We start from the raw sequence: 7,428 nt of genomic DNA, 5'->3' as shown, positions 1-7,428 counted from the left end.
TGCTTTTGCTGCATCCCATAAGAGTTGGTATGGTGTATTTTCATTTTCATTTGTCTACAGATATTTTGTTATTTCTCCTTTGATTTCTCCATTGAACCAATTGTTGATCAGTAGCATATTGCTTAGTCTCCACATGTTCGTGACTTTCCCAGCTTTTTTCTTGTAGTTGATTTCTAGTTTCATAGCATTATGGTCAGAAAAGATGCTTGATATGATTTCAATCTTCTTGAATTTGTTGAGGCTTGCCTTGGTTCCCGACATGTGGTCTATCTTTGATAATGTTCCATGAGCACTTGAGAAGAATGTGTATTCTTCTGGTTTTGGATGGAATGTTCTATATATATCTATTAAGTCCATCTGGTCTAGTTTTTCTTTTAATTCCACTATTTCCTTGTTGATTTTCTGCCTTGATGATCTTTCCATTGACGTAAGTAGGGTGGTGAGGTCCCTTCTATTATTGTGTTCCTGTTAATTTCTCACTTTCAGTCTCTTAATAGTTGCTTTATGTATTTCGTTTCTCCTGTGTTAGGTGCATATATATTCATAAGTGTTATGTACTCTTGGTGGATTGTCCCTCTTATCATTATATACTGCCCCTCTTTGTCTTTCATTGCCTTTTCTATGTTGAAGTCTGCTTTGTCTGGTATAAGTATGGCAACATCTGCTTTCCCTTGTTTGCCATTTGCATGCAGTATCTACTTCTATCCTTTCACTCTGAGCCTGTGTTTCTCTTTAGAGCTCAGATGTGTTTCCTGGAGGCAGCATATTATTGAGTCTTGAGTCCAGACACTCTGTGTCTTTTGATTGAAGAATTGAATCCATTTACATTTAGAGTGATTGTTGATATATGAGGGCTTAATATGGCCATTTTAGCTCTTGTTTTCCAGTTGTTCTATATCTCCCTTGTTTCTTTTCACATGTATTTCTGACTGCCATTTCAGTTTCATTATTTTCTCTGGTGGTGTTCTCAGTTTTCTCTTTATGTATCATTTGTGTCTTTGTTCTGATTTTTTGTTTAGTTGTTATACCATGAGGTGTGTATAAAAGATCTCATAGATGAGATAGTCCATTTTCTGATAGCCTCTTATCACAATTAGCCTAATCAGGTTCCATCTCTTTCCTCTTCCCTGTCTATGTCATTGTTGTCACAAATTATTCCCCTTTGTGTTGTGAGTTTGTGATTAAAAGGAAGTGTTTATAGTAATTTTTCATGCTTTCCTTCCCTTTATCTTTAATGTTATAATTAAGTATTTGCTAACCTGTTCTGATAAAGAGCTGCAATTTTCTGATTTTGTCTGTCTATGTATCTCTTTGCTCAAGGCTTTGTAAAACTTTTCCTTTCTGTTTCAAGTATGAGGGTCTTGATCATCTCTTGTGGGGAGTGTCTTGTGGCGATGAACTCTCTCAGCTTTTGTTTACCTGAAAAAATTTTTATTTTTCTGTCCTATCTGAAGGATAATTTCACTGGCTAGAGTATTCTTGGTTGAAAGTTTTTGTCTTCTAGTATTTTGAATATATCATTCCACGTTCTCCTGGCCTGTAAGGTTTCCACTGACAAATCTGCTGGAAGCCCAATAGAGATTTCCTTGTAGATTATTCTCTTCTGCCTTGCAGCCCTTAATATTTTTCTTTGTCCTTGACTTTTGCCAGTTTTACTAATATATGCCTTGAAGAAGGTCTTTTTGCATTGATGTAATTTGGAGTTCTATTGGCTTCATGTACTTATAATTCCAGTTCCTCCCCCAGGTTTGGGAAGTTCTCAGCTATTATTTATTTGAACAAGCTGTCTGTTCCTTTGTCTCACTTCTATCACTTTGGAGAAGATATATCTGTAACATAGGTTATATAAATGTAACATAATCCTTATGTTACATTTCTTAATTGAGTCAGATATTTCTTGGAGAATTTCTTCAGTTTTTTTTAATCTTTGTTCTCTCTCCTCCACCATCTGAAACATTTCTATATTTCTGTCCTCTAAATTACTCATTATGTCCTCCACAATGTCAGCTGTGTTCTTTAAGGATTCTATATGGCTTTTTATCTCATTCATTATGTTTTTCATCTCCAGCATTTTTGTTTGGTGTTTTTTCAGAGTTTCAATCTCTTTTGTGAAGAACTCCTTCTGCTCATTAATTTTATTCCTGAGTTCATTGAACCTTCTTTCTGAGTTTTCTTGTAACTTGTTGAGTTTCTTTATGATAACTATTTTGAATTCTCTATGACTTAGATTATAAATTTCTGTGTCTTCAGAATTGGTTTCTGTCTTGTCATTTTCCTTCTGATGTGGAGTGTTAATGTATTTCTTCATAGTGTTTGATAAAGTGGACATTTGCTGGCTCATAGTCATAGTATCTGGTAGCATTCCATCTGCCACCACTGGAGGTAGGGCACAAGAGCTATGTTTTCTGAACCTGCCTCATCCTCTGGGAGTTGTGCCCATCTGCTGGAAGTTGTGCTGGTAGGGCTCATCTGCATTTGCTGGCCGCTGCAGCTTGGTGGGTCTGACATGCAGGCACCAGCGCTCTGGTGCAGATCAACTACCCTGACTGACCGGCTAAGCTGGTGCTCCAGGTGGTAGGGGAGAGGAGGGACACTTTCTTTCACGTGCGTGAGCCTGCTCTGCACTCACTGGCAGCCCCCCTGGGCTATTGGTCTTGGTGGGAGCACCCAAGCAGGAGCCAAGCCACCCTAGTGTGGAGCACTCCCTCCAGCTGGGATGCAATTCCAAAAGTGAAAGTGTTCCCACAGAGGCCTGCCTGCCACCCCATTTCCTTCCAGAGTCACGCACTCATCACAGCATGAGGACCCATGCCTCAGATCGCTGCTACCGGGGAGGAGGAGGAGATCTGCTCACCTCCTTCTATTGCTTCTTGGTGATCCAGCACCCTCACCTTCAGACATATGGCTGCGTGGATCTCTCAGATGTCCTACTTGCTGTGTGGGTGTCCTCTGTTGGCTAATGAATGTCCATTTGATTGTATCTTTGGGGGAGAGGCTAAGGGAACAGCTCCCTCCACCATGATGTTGACTTCACTCCACCAAGACAGCCATGTTTGAGAACACTAAGTAGAATATCATCCATCGGGTCAATTCTTTTTTCCTCTAAGAATATTTTTAAAGCTAGACAGAATACTTTGAAGATGGAGATGTGTTTTCAAAATTATATTCTTTGATTTGTTTACTATAAGAAAGAAGATTATCTACTAATATTTACTCTTTACTTTTTTTCAAAATAAAGTCATTTCCTCCATTCTCTTTGCTGCAGAACTCAGATGCCTGAATTGACCTCAAATTTCCTTTTGGTAAAATATTGACCTTAATCACAAATTCAACAATTAGAAAAGGAATGACTTTTCTATGGATAGAAATAAAGGGCAGGCTCTTCAGTATGCAATGTGGTTGCTTGTATATCTACACTCTAAAGAAAAAAACTGATTGTAATACATTTAGACAGAAATCTCACCTCCAAGTCTCACCAGTGTGTTCAGTTTTGTACTCTGGTGCAATCACAATCCTACACACAACTGAAGCACCAAAGGCACTCTCCAAGGGTATTGGAGAGTGATAGTCTAAAAGGACTTGCTACTCATGTGTGTTCTATAGACAAATAGCATCAGCAGCATCTGGGTGCATGGTCATAAATGCAGATCTTATAACCCACTTCAGACCCACTGATTCAGATCATTTACAAAGATTCCCCATGTGATATATCCATATACTAAAATTTGCAAGCACTCCACAAGATAGGTGGTTCTCTTCCTCAGAGAACATTAGAATCACCTGGAGTGCAAATTTTAAAAAAGATGCATGATTCCCATTCCTAAGACAACATGCATAATTTTTGGACAGCTATAGAGTGCAGTTTAACAAAAGGGATTTAAAGTCAGAAAATGCACATTTGAACAGTAGCTCGTTCACTAAATGTGATTATATATATATTTTACACCTATGAAATTCATTTTCCTCAGAGAATTCTAGAGATTATGCAATGAGTAATGTGTGTGAACGTATTTGTAAATTATAAAACCCTAAACCAATGATATTGTTAATGATTGGCATAATACAAAATCAAATAGATTTTTAAAAACAGATTAAGCATGCTCTCTCCAAAATAATGATATTCAAAGTCGGGTCTGTGGATCAACTGAATTGGAAATAAAAGATGCTTATTAAAACTGCAAATAGTTCTTCCCTACCTCAGAACTTGTGCATCACAATCTCAGGAAATGGAATAAAGAAGCCTGTATTTCTAATAAGCTACCAATGTAATTATTACCTGTCTTCAAGCCCCTTCCTCATGAGCTACAGGAAGAATTTGAAAAGCTAAACTCACAGCTGTGACCACCATTCCTGCTAGTGCTGACATATTTGTTGCCCCTCCTACTCCAGGGATCTCTTTCTCATGTGATAATACTGTACAGATTCCTTAAATTCACGTGCAGTTTTCTCTTCTGAATTACTCCAGGTATAAAAAAGTAAATGGAAAGGACCAATTGGACAGAAATTGAGTTCATTCTGCAGGGACTTGCTGAGTACCCAAGAGCTGAGAAACTCCTTTTTGTGATGTTCTTGGTGACATACCTTGTGATCCTCCTGGGGAACAGCACCTTGATCATCCTAACTCTCCTGGATCCCCGCCTCCACACACCCATGTACTTCTTCCTTGGTAATCTTTCCTTCCTAGACATTTGTTACACATCCTCCTTTATTCCCTCAACAATGATACACTTCCTATGCAAAAAAAAAACCATCTCCCTCACTAGATGTGTTGTTCAGATGTCTGTCTCCTTCACAATGGGCTCCACAGAGTGTGTGCTCCTAGCAGTGATGGCATATGACCGTTACGTGGCCATCTGCTAGCCTCTGAGATACCCCATCATCATGAGCAAGGCACTTTGTGTTCAGATGGCAGCTCTCTCCTGGGGATTGGGCTTTCTTGACTCATTGACAGAAACCATTCTTGCAGTACGGTTGCCCTTCTGTGGAAAAAATGTCATTAATAATTTTGTTTGTGAAATATTGGCTTTGATCAAGCTGGCTTGCACAGATATTTCCTTAAATGAGATTACTATAATGTTGGGCAATGTAATATTTTTGTTTTGTCCATTACTGTTGATTTGTATCTCCTACATTTTCATCCTTTCTAGTGTATTAAGAATCAATTCAGCAGAAGGAAGAAAAAAGGCCTTTTCTACCTGCTCAGCCCATATAACTGTGGTGATTATGTTTTATGGGACAATCCTCTTCATGTATATGAAGCCAAAGTCCAAAGACTCTGCTTTCGACAAACAGTTCGCCCTTTTCTATGGAGTAGTCACACCCATGCTCAACCCTATTATCTATAGCCTGAGGAATACAGAGGTACATGGAGCTATGAGAAAACTGATGGGTAGACACTGGTTCTGGAGGAAAGGATGAGGAACTTTATCTTGGAGATCATGCACAAAATAAGCTCATATATTGGAGGCAAATATTTTTAATATAAAGAGAAGGAAAGAAATAAAAGTAATATGTAGAATCACAGAATTTAAGAGCTGGAAAGAAATTTCAAGATTATAATCTAACTTTATAATTTTTTGAAAATGACGGCTATAAAAATGTAGGGACAGCTGGTCTAAGAAGTGAGAGTAAACTTTTAGAAACAAGAAAAAAATTGAAATAAAGCTTTTCCAACAAAATCCAGTGCATGGACTACTTAACATATAAAACAAGTACTTTTAATCCCCTTTCTGAGAGAACTATTTGAGTTAGTCTTTTTCTGTTTGTTTGTTTGTTTATACTGATTTTTTGTTTTTTTTTCACCCAGGACTTGATCTGGTCCTAACCTAACTTTTCAGGTACATATTTCTCCTCTTCTTCCCCTCTTCAAGCTTCCCCCACGCCCTTTGCACATGCTGCGCTCCATTCACTATGTAGTTACCCAATTACATCATGTTCTTTAACACCTAAGGACAATAGCATATGCCGCTTCATCCCCATCATCACATTTCTCCTTCTATGGTGAAATCCTAGCAACCTCGTTAAAGACAATTCAAGTGTTTTATCTTTTGCAAAGCCTCCCAAAATTTACCCAGAATTAGTTGTTCCCTCCTCTCCACTGCCTTGAACTTTATCTTCATTATAGCAGTTTTCCTTTTATACTATATTCATTTGTTAGCTTCTGAAATCTCCCCAATGGCAGAACTCACTGTTCTCTGTATGATGTACAATGTCAAATTAATTAAAAACAGTAGTAACTGTTGCATTAGTTAACTAATTAAAATTTTTAAAGGATAGTAAAGTATGTTCCAAGTACTTTATATAATACAGGAAGATAAAAGAACTTGAGTTTTGTATTATTTCATAGACTGAACAACAAATTCAAAAGCTTTTCATAAAATATCACCTAATTTTAAATGTATGGGAAAATAAGGGCAGGAAAAAGATTGAATGAAATATACTGAAGAGGTCATTTGAGCTGGATAAGACAGAAATCATATTAGTGTATATTATTCTCTAATAAGTAATAGCTGAGGGCCGGCCCCATGGCTTAGCGGTTAAGTGAGCGCGATCCGCTGCTGGCGGCTCGGGTTCGGATCCCGGGCGTGCACTGTCGCACTGCTTCTCCGGCCATGCTAAAGCTGAGTCCCACATACAGCAACTAGAAGGACGTGTAGCTATGACATACAACTATCTACTGGGGCTTTCGGGGAAAATAAATAAAAAAAAAAAAAAAAGTAATAGCTGAGAAAAATATATCAATTCTATAAATCCTTCTTAAAGAACACTGACAATTTCACTCTTTCAGAAGCAATAGTCTCATTTTAAATATTTTCTTTAAAAAATTCCCTTGACATTGTTAGTAATTATATATAGTTGTATTTTTTGTATAATCTCATATCACATATATTTGTGTGATATATAGCTGAGCAGCCTGATACCTTGTCATAGCCTGAGCTGGATGAGGAGAGCACTTATGCTCAAGGGCCACCCAGCAAAGGTTTTAGTAACCCAATAGTGTTCAGGAGGGCATCCTTGCTTGTTCTGGCCAGCATGATGTTTTGGAGCCTGAACAAAGTGAGTAAAATGTTAATGTGGAAGGGAATGGCTCAGCTCAGGTTGTCAGAGCCCGAGCAGGATGAAACGGGCATACACACAAGAGAGAGGTGTGGATGCCAGCACCTGGTTGAGGATCACATGCAAAGGAAGGCAGCCAGCAGAACATAGTAGAACACAGCAGGTTAAGGAAAGTATCAGGCTGCCAGGGAAAGGAGTGGGGCAGGTAGCCGGACGTAAGTCATCAGAGCCTGAGTAGGTGAGGAAGATGTCCACAGGGGAGTGATTCAGATCATGAATGTCTAAGCCTGAGAGGGGTGTAGAATGAGTCCCTGAAGAAAGACCTGAATGGAGTGAGAAGGGAACATCTGAGGGGGGGGAAATGGTCAAGCG

At 38.6% G+C, this 7,428-nt stretch overlaps 1 pseudogene; it reads left to right on the top strand.

Annotated features, from left to right (window-relative positions):
* The first annotated feature begins 4,479 nt into the window (after positions 1–4,479).
* On the top strand, positions 4,480–5,418 carry LOC101400856 (olfactory receptor 13C9-like; annotated as a pseudogene).
* Positions 5,419–7,428: the final 2,010 nt, after the last annotated feature.

Source organism: Ceratotherium simum, chromosome 29 (genome assembly GCF_057802395.1).
Source record: "Ceratotherium simum simum isolate JZ-2026a chromosome 29, ASM5780239v1, whole genome shotgun sequence".
In the NCBI taxonomy this organism is placed as follows: domain Eukaryota; kingdom Metazoa; phylum Chordata; class Mammalia; order Perissodactyla; family Rhinocerotidae; genus Ceratotherium; species Ceratotherium simum.
This window is presented reverse-complemented; position numbering and strand designations above follow the sequence as displayed.